General features: G+C 42.9%; 1 protein-coding gene across 11 annotated transcripts in view; it reads left to right on the top strand.

The window, feature by feature from the left end:
* Positions 1-16770, top strand: part of diaph2 (diaphanous-related formin 2) — a 569879-nt gene that overhangs the window by 54377 nt on the left and 498732 nt on the right. The window contains exon 1 of one of the 11 annotated variants that reach the window (XR_011343053.1): positions 13343-13567. The exons of the other annotated variants lie outside the window; for them this stretch is intronic. The gene's annotated coding sequence lies outside the window, so the exon portion shown is untranslated. Of the gene's footprint in view, positions 1-13342; positions 13568-16770 lie in introns of those variants that run through there. 11 annotated transcript variants of the gene reach the window in all.

Consider the following 16770-nt stretch of genomic DNA (forward strand, 5'->3'; position numbering starts at 1 on the left):
TCAATTCCAATATTAACCATTGAATTAAAAAAAAATAGCATTCATCACAGGACATGAATATTTTCTTTGGTTATATTACCACTATGAATGCTAGAAGCTATTGATTTTAGAGGTGCTTACCAAATTTAGGGATTAATTATTTTGGGTGCTATGAACCAGACTGTGTGGTCAGAAACTACAAGTTCGCCGATGACACCACAGTTGCTGGCAGAAGCAATGAGGAAGCGTGCAGGAAGGAGATAGATTAACTCGTTGAATGGTGGCATGCCAACAACCTGCACTCAACACTAAGCAAAACCAAGGAGATGATTATGAACTTCAGGAGGAAATCAGGAGAACACATCCCAGTCCTCATCGAGGGCACAGTAGTGAGGTGTCAACATCTCCAAAGATTTGTCATGGAGCCTCCATGTCGATGCAATCATGAAGAAGGCTCACCAGTGGCTATACTTAGTTTGAGGAGAATTGGCATGTCAGCGAAGAGTCTCAAAAACCTCTGCAGGTGTACTGTGGAGAACATTCTGGCTAGTGGCATCACTGTCTGGTATGGAGGTGCCAATTGTCAGAAGAAAAATAATCTCCAGAGGGTTGTTAACTCAGCCTCCAACATCACAGGCACCAGACTTCACTCCATCGAGGACATCTACAAGAGGCAGTGTCTTTAAAAAAAAGCCTCTATCCTCAAAGATCCCCACCACCCAGACCATGCCTTCTGCTACCTTTGGGGGGACAAAAGGTACAGGAGCCTAAAGACGAGTATTCAGCGGCACAAGGACAGCTTCTTCCCCATCAGATTCCTGAATAATCAATGAACTAAAGACACTGCCATACTTTTTCATGCATTTAAAAAAATGTTGTTATAATGTGGTGCATATGAATGTTTGCACGATGCATCAAACTTTGTGACTTGCTTGTGACAATAAATTTCTGATTCTGGTGAGATTGTGGGTATCTATTCCTGAGTAATAATGAATTGTTCTTGATTGACAATTGAAGCACATTTCAGGAATCTTTGCTCCAGGAGGCTTCACAATGCTTCTTCCAGGCAATTTTAAGTGACTGCTGTCAGATTTGTTCTGCTCGCAGTGAAGAGGTGGGAGGGATCATGAGTAGAGCACAGATGTCTGCTCAGCATTTGTAACTAGGGCCATGTTGGTTCATGGACATCTGGCATCGCCAAGCAACCAAGGGAAACCTTTGTTAACAATCTTTTTTTCCCTGTTCCAATGTCTTTCCTTCACTGGAAACCAACGGAGGGCAAAGGGAATAAGCAGCCAGGTTGGAGGGTTTGGGGATTTTCCAGAGGGTTAGGGGATGTGCGTGTGGTTCAGTGTAGACAGTGTAGAAAGAAAGGGACAGTGGAGATGGTGAAAATGAGAATGCTTCATGGAACAAGGATGCAAGGAGGAGGCTTTATGGCAGGGTGAAGGTGAGAATATGTGAGGAGGTGGATGAGTTCAGATGAACACTGAAAAAGGGTGGCAAACGGTAAAAAGAGTCTTGAGTGGGAACACAGGCTTCTGTGCTTAAAGCTGCTTGAACCCAACTCTTTGTGTGATTGAAAAGTCTGCATGTATATCTATGTGGGTTTATTAGTATCCATGCAGCAGAGCCTCACTTTGATGAACTTGGACCATTTTGCTACTAGGTTAAGATCTTGCTCTATAAAGACTGTGTAGTTGCTGGTGTGCTGTCACCATTCCAAATTTCAGGAAGACTCACGCAGCCAAGTTTGATTCACCATGAAATTTAGTACATCAAACATCCATGCGGTCATAAATGATGAAAAACGCACCAGTTTATTAAACACAGACAGGGGGTAATTTAAGAAGTAGAATAAAAGATATGATAGATGAATTAACTACAGTAACCCCCCCCCCCCCCAAGGTATCTGACACCTATGGGGACTGGTAGATGCTGGATAAGTGAATGTTGTGGTTGCTTGAGATTTCATGTTGTGTGATTGGCAAACTGACAGCTCAGGGGTACCAATTTTAAATCTCTGTATTCTTTACCTTTTTCCCCTAGTTGCTTGAATTCTAGCTTTTAGTAAGAGAATTTTACTGTAATATTTTATGTTTGTCTTCACAAATGAAAGCAACTCTTTGAAGCACTGGAGCACAAATAAGGATATAAAAGGAGATGTGAGTTTTTAAACAAAGAGTGAGAAAGTCCAAAAAATTAATTAATCTTAAGGATCTGATGTGCCATTAGCGCAACACCTTTACAATGCCATTGATCAGGACCAGTGTTCAAATTCCATGCTATCTGTTAGGAATTTGTACATTCTCCTTATGTCTGTGTGGGTTTTCCCTAGGGTGGGGGGGGGGGGGGGAGCTCCGGTTTCCTCTCACCATTCGAAATTTACCAGAGGTATATGTCACTTTGTGTAAATTGGGCAGCATGGACTCATGGGCTGAAATGGCATGTTAATGTACTGTATGTCTAAATTTTAAAAAAATGATCTGCACTTCAGAATTCCGAAAAGAGTGCTTGCTAAATTCTAAATTTCTTCAGGGTATCAAATATTTTCCCACTATTCAAGGAAAGAGGGTGTGAGAAATATTGGTAACGATCAGCCTTTTAGCTGACATTTGCTGTGGAAAATTTTGAAGTTATAAAATAAATGACTTGAAGACATTTTGAAAATGAGATTGAGCTTGGGAAAAATGTTCACTAATAAAAATGACATAATAATAGTCAGAAAATCATGCAGTTGAGCAGAGTGAATGTAGATTTATGAAAGTGAATTCATATTTGAATAATTTATTGGAGTTTGTTGAGGATGTACCATAACGAGTAGATGAAAAGAAACCAGTGGGTGTGGTGTTTTTTTTATTTATTTGCACAAATCTTTTGAAAATGCCCAGCATAGAAGTTTGCTGAATAAGTTTACAGCATGTGGAATTAGGAATAATGTCCCTGCATAGGTTGAGACTTGGTTAACAGATAAAAGATCAGAGCACTGTAACCTTGGTATTAATGGTAGAAAGTTGGCCTTTCTGTCTTTTCAGCTTGTGTCACTATTTAGTCTCAATTTTATTTTCCCTTAAACACCATCCTACTTATCAAGAATCTATGTGCACCACAAAAATATTCAAAGACTCTGCTACCCTTCTTTGCGAAATAGATTCCCAAAGTTACAGTTTCCTGGTCTTTACAGTCCATGTAAATGATTTTGGCTAAGAAATAACAAATATGTGTTCCTAAGTTTATTGATGTCAGTAAATAAAGTGGAAATGAGAGTAATATTTGTGTTGCAAAGAGCCCAGGGTATTATTGACAAAGTAAGGGAGAGGACAGTTACATGCCAAATGGAAAATGCCAGTATATCCACTTAGGGGAAAAATAGAGGCTGAGTTTTTTTTAATGGTGAAAAAATTGTAAAATGTTGATATTCACTGTCATTGAACATCTCGCTGCAGTAGGCAATTAGAAAGGGAGGCCAAGTAACTGCAGAAGGTGAATCTCATGAAGAGAAGATGCAGGGATTTGGCATGTCAGGCAGCATCTTCCCCTCCTTCCTTACTTCTTAGCACAGGGACCACTCTCTGTGACTCCCTGCTTTGCTCTTTCCTTTCCATGCCTTTGGCGCTTTGCACTGGCAGAAGTTGTTGTCAGACTGGTCGCTGCATCTTCCCACCATCAGCCAGATCCATTGATAAATAGATCTTCCTGATGAGTCAAACATTTCATATTTCCCCCTCTTCCAACCTTATCTGCAGCATTCTGTGCTCCTGATGTGGGCTCGTCTCCATTGGTGAGATAGAACATAGATTGAGCAACAGGTTTGTTGAGCACCTACTCTCTCCCTTGTATGACAACTAGAACTCTTGGTTGCCAGCCATTTTATTCCCCATTCCCACACTGACCTGTCTGTATTTAGTCTCTTTCCTTGCCAATGTGAGGATCAACACTAATTCGAAGAACATTCTGCCTGGGTAGCCGAAAACTCAATGGCATGAATATTGAATTTTTCAACTTCAGGTCAACCCCACCTGAATGTGATTCCCCTGCTTCTGTCTGTCCTAATTCTAATTTTCTCCGGCCATACCAATGCTTGTTTTTCACTCAATTCCCAGCACCCCTCTGCCCAGAGTTATCATCTCCTACCTGTCTCTCCACTCCCATCTCCTTCCTTCATTTGTCCTATATCAATAAATTCAGCCTCTCCCTGCTCCAACCACCCTTCTTTTCATGTTTGCTCTCTCCCCTTCCCACTTTAAGTTTCAGAAAAGGGCCCTAGCCTAAAATATTGATTGACTGCTTCCTTCCATGTGTATACTGCCTGATCTGCTGAGTTCCTCTGGGTCTTTGTTTGACTGAGGAGGGGAAGCAGTTTGTTGGCATTTATTCTAAGAATATATGGACAGTAAACATGCCTGTTACCATAAAGGCCTTTTGATGATACTTTATCAAGCATATTTGGTCTCTTCCAAACAAAAGTACTTGAAGGGAGCACAAGAGACATTCACCGGGCTGGATTTTGGGAGACAGATATGTCATATGTTGAAATATTGCATGTTCTTTCTTCTTTCCGATTTCTTAGAAGTGACCTGATTTCAAAGGCTTGATGGAAATGAGAATTAATTTTTTCATGTTGAGATTGTTCAGTGTTTGGAATTTGCAACCCCAGAAGGCTATGGGGGCTGTTATTAGATTGCAGTCAAAATAGAAATGAATGTTTAGTGATTGAGGAGGAAATCACCCACACCCGAGGTGAAGTTGGGAATATTGTGCATTTCTCGCATTCTCTCCCATCATCCTCTGACTTTCTCTGAACATGGTGTGCTGCAACCAAAGCGCTCATGGCCAAACCCAAGAAGCTCCAGATAACATTTCACGCAGGTGGTAATTATCAGAGTTAGAATGTGCCACTGAATTCTTTGTTTTCCGGCAGTGTTACAGTGCAAATATTGCTATAAATTACACTTAAATAAATAGTGCAAGAAAGTAGCAGAAAGTGGGGTAGTGTCTGTGGTTCCTTGTCCATTCAGAAATCTGATGGCAGAGGGGAAGAAGCTGGGTGCTTGTCTGCAGGCTCCTGTACCTCTTTGCTGATGGCAACATTGTGAAAAGGGCATCCTTGAGGACAGAGGCTGCTTTCTTAAGACACAGCTCCATTATGATGGAGTTTATGGCAGTGTTGAGATTGCAGTTACTCTGTCGCTCTTGTTATCTCGGGTGCTCGTCGTGAGAAGAGCTGTCTTGATGAATTCTTTGCTGCCTTCAGAATTGATTTTCTTCCAACACGATTACTGTGGATGGAGATAATTACTGATTGGATAGAAATCAATGCAACAATGATCAATTCCTGCCATTTGCCAGGCATTCTTGGGTTCTTATTGTTCAATTGTGACAAAATCCACCTGAATTAAATTTTTTAAAAATCTGCGATCGTGTGTTTATTTTTCTAGTGAGAGAAAATGATTATGGCGAAGCTGTGCTTTAAGCAGCTCTTCATGAGAAGGATTCCCTATTCTCTGGTTCTCCTTTATGCTTTTCCAGAGCGGTGTAGTCATACTGTCCCAGCTGGCTGAAGGTATCCAGGAGAATCTTATTTATCTTGCTCCAGGATACAGACTGCGCTTTCCTGAAAACGTGATGTCAAGTAAAAACAAGTTGGCCTTTCAACTGGATATTGCTAATAAATTTCTGAAAGTTGACAGATGGGAATTTTAGCCAGGTATTCCACATCTTGGAAGAGGAGAACAAAACAGGCAGTCTCATCGATGTTGCCCTTTGATAGCTTCAAGAAAGGAGACTCATTGGACTGTTCCAACTGTAGAAGGGTTTCTTTGTTGTTTCCCACAAGGAAAATCCTCCTATCTAAAGAAGCTGCTCGGGAAGTGCAGAATAGGTACCTTGTGATGTGTCCAGATTTGCAGTTTTGTGCTTTACACATCAAGGTTGACATTTTATCTCTTTGGATTATGAGGAACTTGGTAATGATGGTAACAAGGTGAGTGCTTAAAGTCTTGTTATGCTTTTGTTTGATTGCAGTGTCAGTCTGAAGCTTTTAAATCACATACATTTTGTAAGTAAAATGTAAAAGTCTGCAAACACTGTGGTTGAAATAAAAACACAATGCTGGAGAAACTCAGCAGGTCAAACAGTGTACTTTATATAGCAAATTCAGAGCCAGCTCTTCAGCGCTTGACGTCCTGTTTTGCGGAAACTGCCAAAATGTTTGGCCTGGAAGTCAGCCTGAAGAAAACTGAGGTCCTCCATCAGCCAGCTCCCCACCATGACTACCAGCCCCCCCACATCTCCATCGGGCACACAAAACTCAAAACGGTCAACCAGTTTACCTATCTCGGCTGCACCATTTCATCAGATGCAAGGATCGACAACGAGATAGACAACAGACTCGCCAAGGCAAATAGCGCCTTTGGAAGACTACACAAAAGAGTCTGGAAAAACAACCAACTGAAAAACCTCACAAAGATAAGCGTATACAGAGCCGTTGTCATACCCACACTCCTGTTCGGCTCCGAATCATGGGTCCTCTACCAGCATCACCTACAGCTCCTAGAACGCTTCCACCAGCGTTGTCTCCGCTTCATCCTCAACATTCACTGGAGCGCTTTCATCCATAACGTCGAAGTACTCGAGATGGCAAAGGTCGACAGCATCGAGTCCACGCTGCTGAAGATCCAGCTGCGCTGGGTGGGTCACGTCTCCAGAATGGAGGACCATCGCCTTCCCAAGATCGTGTTATATGGCGAGCTCTCCACTGGCCACTGTGACAGAGGTGCACCAAATAAAAGGTACAAGGACTGCCTAAAGAAATCTCTTGGTGCCTGCCACATTGACCACCGCCAGTGGGCTGATATCGCCTCAAACCGTGCATCTTGGCGCCTCACAGTTTGGCGGGCAGCAACCTTCTTTGAAGAAGACCGCAGAGCCCACCTCACTGACAAAAGGCAAAGGAGGAAAAACCCAACACCCAACCCCAACCAACCAATTTTCCCCTGCAACCGCTGCAACCGTGTCTGCCTGTCCCGCATCGGACTTGTCAGCCACAAACGAGCCTGCAGCTGACGTGGACATTTACCCCCTCCATAAATCTTCGTCCGTGAAGCCAAGCCAAAGATATAGATGCATAACTAATGTTTTGTGCTTGAGCCCTTCATCAAGGTATGACAAAATGTAGGCAAATGCCTGAACAAAATGGTGGGGGAGGGGTAGAGGGAGGAGCACAGACCCATATAAGGGAGGGAGGGCATACCAGCAAAAAGGTGGAGTTGGGGGGGAATGGCTCTTTGAATGGGGAATTAAGTGGGTGGAGAGCTGGAGGAAAGAAGACAAAGTGAATGGGAAGGGAGGGAGAAGGGAGAGTAGGCCTTTGCAGGGGATTTGTCTGGTTGGCAAAAGCCCAGACAGAAAATTAAATGTTGCATTAAATGTAAAATGTTTAAGGGTGGTCTTGGTTGTACAGTACATGAAGTCATGGACAGACATGTCAGCATGGGAGTGGGGTACAGAACTGAAATGGTTGGCCACTGGCAAATTCCTGTCACTGATACGAATAGAGCGAAGGTGCTCAACGAAGCAATCTCCCAGTCTGCGTCCAGTCACCCTGATGTAGAGAAAGCAACTATGGAAGCATTAGATTCAGTTGATGACATCTGCAGATACAGAAGTGAAGTGTTACTTCTCTGTGGCCACAGGGAAAGTTGTCAAAGGGGCAATTAGTGGGGAGGGATGAATGGTGGGGAGGGATGAGTGGAAGAGGGAGGCACAGAGGGACTGATCCCTATGGAAGGCAGAAAGGGGAGGAGAGGGGAAGATGTGACTGATGCACAAATTCAGTGAACCGGTGCGGACTCGAAAGGCCAACATGGCCTGTTCCCGCTCCGTAAATGGTTATATGGTTATGGTTAGGGCATGATGAAGCTGGCAGAAACTGGAGAGGATAAATGTGTTGGATGTGGAGGCTGGTGGGGTAGTAGGTGAAGGCAAGTGGTATCCTAAGTTTGTTAATCTGGGGGAGAGGAGGCTAGGGCAGATGAGTGGGAAATGAAGGTGATATGGTCAAGAGCTGAGTTGATAGCGGTGGAGGGGAAATCAGTTTTATGGAAGGCATTTCAGATGATCTGGACTGGAAGACCTCATCTTGGGAACTGTATGATGGGGATGTTACTTGATATCATGCATTGATTCAATTGAGGTTTATTTGCAATTTATACTCTGTGGCGGGCTGAGAGAACCAGAGTCAGCAGGGGAGGGAAGGCCCGAGGTATTGGGCTCACTGTCAGCCAGCAGGGGTAATGTCATTTCTGGGCCGAAGGTCAGAAAGCTATCTGGAGCAGGTTATTTAAAAAGCGCACATGATTACTGAATAAAGCAGTTAGTCTTCAGTCAACTACAATGACTTGCATGTTTATTTTGTTACACTACTAAACAACTACAGTGGTGACCCCGAAGAGCCATGATGGTGACTTGGACCTAAAATAAGTGAACAAAACATTCAGAATGCGGTAGCGTTTAAGCTGCCTACTTTTTGGACTTTGTTGCTTAAGGTCTGGTTTCAGCAGGCAGAGGCCCAGTTCCACATTCGAAATGTTACAGTAGACACCATGAAGTATTACTACATGGTCAGCTCACTGGACCAGTACATGGCAGGAAGAATTGTCGATTTCCTGAGTCAACTCCCTGAAGGTGACAGGTGTGATGCCATTAAGGCACTACTCATTCATACCGTCGGGCTGCCCCACCGCGAATGAGCAGCGAAGCTGCTGCGAATGGATGGCCTGGGCGACCGAACACATTCTACCCTTATGAATGACATGCTGGACAGCCAGAAACCACGTCTGCTTTTTGAGCAATTGTTCTTGGAGTAGATGCCAGAGGACACTGGGCTGCTCTTGGCAGACGATGATTTTGATTACCCCCGCAAACTGATAACCTGTGCTGATATCTGCTGGCACACAAAACAACATGGCGGAGCCACCGTTGTATTAGTTGCTGCGTCATGCCAGGGCAATACTCCAGGAAAAAGGATGCTGTTGATGATTGTGGACGACAGTCCAAACAAAAAACACGTGTTACTATCATCAGATATGGGGTTCTGTGGCTCGCCGTTGCTACCTGCTTTCCTCGTACCCGGTAAATGTCCGGGCTGGCCATTGCTAGTGTCTGTGTTGTCCAGCCATCACGATGCCCTCCTCTATCTATGGAACCTGCATTAGGGTCACCTATAATGGACCATCCCTCACAGCTGGCAACAGCAGCAATATTAGGGCATATGGGGTGTGGACTATTCTACTTGAATTCGGCCCTTGCTGATTTAAATGGACTTTCACATTGGCTGATATATCACATCCTCTGCTGGGCACGTATTTCCTATGAGCTAACTATCTCTTGGTGGGCGTAAAGGTTAAGTGGTTGGTTAACTCCTGGACATTCGAATCGATGGCTTTATGTCAGTCCACTTTGCCTGCACCCCATTTGGACTTGGTGATCTTATCCCCGAACGAGTACGCTAAGATCTTGGAAGAATTTCCAGACATTGTCACCCCGCAGTTCTCCATTGTTTTGCCCAAGCATGGTGTCCAGCATCATATCCTTGCGGGAGGAGCGCCACTGTACATCAAGGCATGTAGACTACCTCCAGACAAGCTACGAATCACCAAAAAGGAGTACTGTAGAATGGAGGAAAGGGGCATAGTCCATTGTTCGGACAGTCTGTGGGCATCTCCCTTGCACATGGTGCTGAAAGCAACAAGCAGATGAAGGCCATGTGGGAATTATCGCTGGTTAAACAATGTCACTACAGCTGACCGGTGCCCTATCCCTCACATCCAGGACTTCACCGCAAACCTGGACGGGGCCAGGATCTTCTCCAAAATTGACCTGATGAGAGGATATCAAATTCCGGTTCATTCCGATGACTTCCCCAAGATGGTGCTCATCATCCAATCACCCTCTTGGAATTTCTGCGTATGCCCTTCGGTCTGAGGAACACTGTGCAGAATATTCCGATTGCTAGCTGCTTTTGTCAAGAGTACGGCAAACACTTGCATCTACTCTGCCAGCGATTCAGTGACAATGGCTTGGCTATCAATCTGGCCAAATGCCAGTTTGGCCTGTTCTTCATCGATTTTCTGGGCCAACATGTCAATCGGCATGGAGCAGTGTTGCTCCCATCCAAGGTGGAGGGCATATGGAAGTTTTCCAGGCTGGACATGGTAAAAGGTCTGTAAGAGATCATTGGCGTGGTGAATTTTTACCATTCGTTTTTGCCATTGTTGGCCTGAAATATGCAGCCCCTTGTGGGACTTCTTTCCGGGCAACCAAAATACTTGAAGTGGAATGAGAAAATGACAGTTGCCTTTGTTACGCGTCAAGAGGACCCTAAAACCTAGCAGCAATAGAAATTCACCAAGACAAATGGTTACTTAAACAAAAGTTGCTTTTAATTTTCTTTAAACATAAAAATAGGATCAAACTAACTTATTACAACAGGTATTAACTTAATCTAACAACTCCCTTCTAATTCTAAGTGCACATGTATGTAATATGTACATGTTTAGGAAAGTTCTCTGCTTTAATAGTCCAGTTATTCTAAAGAAAATAATAAGGAAATTCTTATGGAAAGGGGGAGGAAACCAAGGATAGTGCTAGATAAATTAACAGAATGGTACAAACAAAAAGGCTTACAGCTACCAAACTTTAAGAATTATTATAGAGCAGCACAATTAAGGTATCTATCAGATTTTTATCAAACAAGGGAAAAACCAGATTGGACCAGGTTAGAGCTAGATAAAATAGGGGAGAAGGTACCAGAACATATACTTTATAAGTGGGATGAAAAGTTGGTGCAACAGAGAAGTTCACCAGTAATGCACCATCTGCTCAACATTTGGAAGAAGATTCATGTAGAAAGGAAAAAAAACAAATTACCAACTACCAAAATTATTATTGACGCAAAATCAACTAATCCCTTTCACAATAGATAACCTTTCCTTTGGAGAATGGGAGAGAAAAGGGATCAAAAGAATAGAAAATTGTTTTTTTGGGAAATAATTTATCTTTTGAACAAATGAAGTACAAATATGGTATAACTCGCACACTGAAAACCTACTTGAAGGACAAATTGGGAAACAGTCTGAGGTTACCAGAAGGAAGCAACTTTGAATATGTGATTACAGACACAATGATAATTAAAAGATTTATAACAAACATGTACATCAAGCTGCAAGAGAAAGAGAACGATGAAATGAGCTGTAAACCCAAACAAAAGTGGGAACAAGATCTAAACATAAAGATAAAAAATGAAAAATTGGAAAAGCTATGCTTCAGAACTATGAGAAATACAATAAACACAAGGTTACGCATGATACAATATAATTGGTTACACAGACTATATACCATGCCCAAAAGTTAAATAAATGGGACCCAACAGTATCAGATAGATGTTTTTGCTGTAAGAAGGAAACGGGAACAACAGTGCATGCAATTTGGGCACGTGAGAAAGAGGAAAAGTTTTGGGAAGATCTAAATCAGGTATTAAATATAATTACAAAAAGCCACAAACCAAAAAATCCATAGATCTTTCTTCTAAGTAATATAAGAAGTAAAGAACTAGGGCTCAATTTGGATGAAGCACAAAAAAGATTTATTATGATAGACTTAGCTGTAGCAAAAAAATGTATAATATTGACCTGGAAATTAGAAGAGAGCCTGAGAGTACAGCAATGGAACATAGAAAAGAATAAATGTATTCCATTGGAAAAAATAACATATAATTTAAAAAATAACTTCACAGTATTGAACGTAACAGAGAGGGCCTACCGCGGACCTCCACCCCTTAAAATGACAGAATGAGAAGAAGATGAAATGAACTGACCCAGTGTGTAAAAAATAGATGACACAATTTTCTTGTTTATTTTCATTGTGTGATGGCATTGTTTAATGCGTTTATTGTATTGTATATGTTGAACGTTTAATGGGTAGGGAGTGGGGTGGGAAGGAGGGGGGAAAAGGGGAGAAAATGACTGTGAATATTCAAGAGGGAAATGTTTGTGTGTATTTTGGTTAATATGGTTCATAGTGTGAAAAATAAAACAAAATAAAAAAATGTCCAATTAATCACTTCTCACTTCTGCAAATATCAGGCAATTTTTATTCTGTGCACAGAATTTAACATTTATGAATTTTCACCAGGCTCTGGTTCTTAAAGGTAAATGGTTACCACTCAGGAAGGTTCTTGTTAGCTTCAGAGAGAGATTTGTTGCTCATTGGACATACACAAATTGATTCCCTCCAATCAGTCACTTCAGTGTCTTGCCGAAGAAACTTGCCCCATCATGGGCTTTCCAAATGACAACCTCTTCTTCCAAATCCCTTATTTCAGGAGAAACACTCTCGCCAGCCATTTCCTCTTGTAAGGACTACAAGAGTTTTCAACAGGCTGAACTCAGAACTCACAACCTGTCTTCAAAATGGGGTTTTCAGCAAGCTGCTAGCTTGCCATGTTGCAGTTTCCAAAAGCTACTGGAGAACTGTCGATCCCTCTCCCCCTCCCTTTCTGCTTGTGAAAACCAAACAACCTCCCCAATGCTCCAAAACCCAATCTTTGAAAGATTTTACCAGCACTTGAACCTGGGCTTTGATCCATTTGCACCTGCTTCTGAAGTTCTTGCCAAAGATGTTCCATTGTCTTTGCAAAGGCACTGGTGCCTTAATGTCTAAATTTCAGGAAAGTTCTTGCATTTTATATAGGTTTTTTTGAAGTGTTACTCTGTTTGTGAAGTGACCTACACACTAACCCCCCCCCCCCACAATCTATCTCTTTTAAAGACATTTTTATATAATGTATAATATAAACAAACCCGTAATACCTTCGACGGAGCCAAGGAAGCACTGGCCAACATGACCATGTTGGTATATCCTCAACCCAATGTGCCCACAGCTCTCACAGTGGATGTGTCTAGCACAGCCATCGGTGGCATGGTGGAACAACTGGTCAAGGGCAATTTGGAGCTGTTGGCCTTTTTCAGCAAGCAATTAAGACCTCCTGAGCAAAAATAAAACATGTTTTATTTACTTGGCCATCCACCAATTCAGGTATTTCCTCGAAGGGAGAGATTTTGTTGTTTTCGCAGACCATAAGTTCCTCACATTTGCCTTTGCCAAGGTTTCGGACCCATTGTTGTCAAGGCAACAGAGGCATCTCTATTTTGGGATATACTACATCCATTCGGCATATTGCAGGCAAGAACAATCATGTAACGGATGTGCTATCCCTCATGACTGTCCATTCAGTTCAAGCGTTGTCTCCGGGTATTGACTATGCTGCTCTTGCGGCATCACAATGGCAGGACGATGACATAGCAGCTCATCGTACTGCAGGATCGAGGCTCAAGCTGGAGGACTTTAATTCGGACCTTCTCTGTCTATGCTCCTGTGCGACGTGTCAACAGGCCAACCTCGACCAACTGTTCCTGTTTCTTGGAGACGCCAGGTGTTTGATGTGATTCATGGCCTGGTACACCCTTCCATATGAGCCACCATGCAGCTCATAGCAAGAAAATTCATGTGGCACAGTCTTTGGAAACAGGTTGGGACCTGAGGCAGAACTTGTGTACATTGTGTGACTCCATGTTTTGGAGGCATGTGAAGGCACTGCTTCAGTCTTTTCCCCTAGTATATGTGGACATCGTGGTACCACTGCCACTATCGCAAGGTGACAGGTACTTGCTCACAATGTTGGATAGGTTCATCAGGTGGCCGTAGGCTGTCCCACTCTCGGACATCTCCATTACCTCTTGCGCCAGAGCCTTTATTGCGAACTGGGTAGATCGTTTCAGGTTGCAGATGGACATAACTTCAGACACGGGGTGATATTTACATTGGCATTGTGGAGGGCACTAGCCAAGCTTTTTGTCACTCAGTTACACCACACCATGGTGCAACAATCCAATGGCCTTGTGGAGAAATTCCACCGCCATTTGAAGACTGCCCTCAAGGCCTGTGGTGGGCTGAGCCATACTGCGGAACGAACTGGCTCATGATCTGTTGAGTCATCAGGGACAGGAAGCCTCGAGGTACTGGGCTCACTACCAGCTGGCATGGTTGACGTCATTGCTAGATCCAGGACAAGCATTAGAAAGCTGTCTGGAGTGGGTTGTTTATAAAAGGAGCGCATGATTACTGAGTAGAGCAGTTGGTCTTGACTCAGCTATGACTTGCGTGTTTATTTCGCTACACTATTAAACGACTATAACTCTTCGATAAAACCCTGTGACACTGTCTGTTTTGTCAGTTCCTGAACTTCATTTTGAGGGAGGGAATTGTAATTTTTTAAAATGTTTTTCTCATTTCCAGTGTTAGCATTTTTTTTATTTTGCTTCTCACTGCCTATTTACTCACATCTGTTTGAGAGGATAAGTTGCCAGTTCCAGATCCACAGCAGTGTGTTTGCTTTTCAGCTATTTTCTGCAATGGCCCAGCTTGCATTGGGCAATTCAGCCTGGACAATAAGTGCTGATATTTCTCGTGATTCCTTCGCTTAGTGGGTGCGGGATGGTGGGGAGGTGTGTGGAGATGAAATTTCAGGTGGTAAGAAATCGCTGTAGCTTTGCCCTCCCATGCTAGACTGAATAAATCAATATCAGAGTATCTATGAGGAAAATAAGGCTTGCAACTTCGGGTCACCAACGTTCAAATGGAAATCTTAGTTTTAGGCATTACTATGGTGTAATGTCACAGAGAGATAGGAACTGCTGAGACTTATCTTTACAATTCAGGCAATTTCTTTCAACAGGGTGATCAACGAGATGCTGCATTTAATGATGCAATAGATACTTAGACTAGTCATAAACACATCTGTAACTGCAAAATCAGTAATTTTTTTAAAGTTGTAATGTTTTTGTTTTTGACAATACCACTACATATTAAATTGAATTTTTGGGGTTCATGGGGAGAAAATGATTAAGGTGAAATTCCAACTCAATAGGAATGCATTTAGATCTAATTAATTTGTCATATATATGTTCAATTTTTTTTTCTGGAGAAGTGAGCCAATGTTAATGAGATTGTGTGGATGGATGAGCTTTTGGTTACCATTTGACTCTTAAAGGCGATGATTTGGGAACCTGGTGATTTCAGTCATCGAAAGAAAGATTCAGCAAATAATTACTACAGATTGAGTACCCCTTATCCGAAGATCCAAAAACTGAAAAGATCCAAAAAAACTTTTTTTTTAAAATGTGCTGACATGATATCATAAGTGTGAAAAAAATTCAACACCTGACTTGCTCATATGGGGATGCACTGTTGGTGTCAGTTTGATTACAATAACAGTAAAAAAAAAAGTAGAAATCCTTGCTTCTGGCTGCAAGATGCCAAGTGGAACAGGGTCCAAGTCTATAGCATCGGCTGTAGGTGGAATCGGCTATGGCGACTCCATTCTCAACATCGGATGTGGTGCTGTCTGCATCGAAGAAGTCGCTTCGGCTCCTGGGGAGGAGCAGGGACCTTGGGCTCCTGGAAGGAGTGGGGACTGTAGTCTGGGACCAGTGGGGAGGTGGTCATCTTTTGTAGGCAGAGAGCAATTTTTTTTTTGGTAAGTACTAAACATTATCTCATGTGAATTTTCCACTTGTGGCATCAAGTTGGTGCTCAAAATACCTGCCGTTGTTTGTTATTGCTGTTTAACTGCTGGTACAGGCATTGTGCTGATGCTACTGTGTTGCTTCATTCCATTGTTCCAAATCTGAAAACAGATAAGGGGAACTCGACCTGTATTTCTAATACTGCATGAGAAGAGCAGGTGTTTTCTGTTGCATTGCTTTCCATTGACCATGTTATTTACCTGTTGTATGGAGTCAACCTTTTTTTCTCTTTGTTCCCACTTTGGCCCGCAGGGCCCTCCACCCAGTCTAGGGGAGGATTCTGAGGCCATCCCGTAGAGGAAGTAGGCCATAGAGCATAAGTGGACCCCTGGGTCCACTTGGGAGATCGGGGTATCTATCCCTTCCATCTCTACCCTTACATCATCCCCCCTTCTATCTGTTTGGGAAGTCTGCTGCCTTATGGGGCGGGCGTGAACAGCAGGTGAAGAGGGTAGTATGTTAGATACATGCTGAGGAGTATCTGCATTATTACCATGGTCATCATTCCAGATATTCTCATCCCAATCCTCAATTACATCAGGATCGTCACAATTCCTTATCATGACATGAATATGATATGGATCGGGTTCTACTCCATGCCTTTCCTTATCTGCATAGAGCTGCTGCCGGAGTTTAATATTACGGCAGATCATTTGGACATGCTTATCTTCCCATTCTTTGGCTCTGTCCTGACTGGTGCGAACAATCTCACTCATCATGGAACAGCGTTGTCGCTTGGCTTCTAGCTCCTCCTCTAATTGCTTTCTCTTGCGCTGAGATTCTACTTCTCTTTGAACTGATTCTGCTTCACGCTGAACGGAGTGGCGTAAGGCTGTGGCCAGCAACCAAAAACCATCCATCAGCGTCCCCTTTTTATCAGGAAATTTACTTTCTCGAAGGAGAGTGGCAACCCGCTCTCCCAGAGGTGCACTTGATGAATCTAACTTCTCATCCCAACTAATGGGTGGTCCCAACAAAGACAGGGTATTGGCCAACATGCCAAACCCATCGTCTTTGGAAGTCCATCCAGGAATCAAGAACTGCTCAGGACTCACCTCTTTCTTTGGGAGAAACATCTTGAGACCAATCCTGCTCGCAGCGCCCATTGTCTTGGGTAAACTTATACCTCTCATTTTGTTCATTTTAG

This window comes from Narcine bancroftii, chromosome 8, assembly GCF_036971445.1.
Source record: "Narcine bancroftii isolate sNarBan1 chromosome 8, sNarBan1.hap1, whole genome shotgun sequence".
NCBI lineage: Eukaryota > Metazoa > Chordata > Chondrichthyes > Torpediniformes > Narcinidae > Narcine > Narcine bancroftii.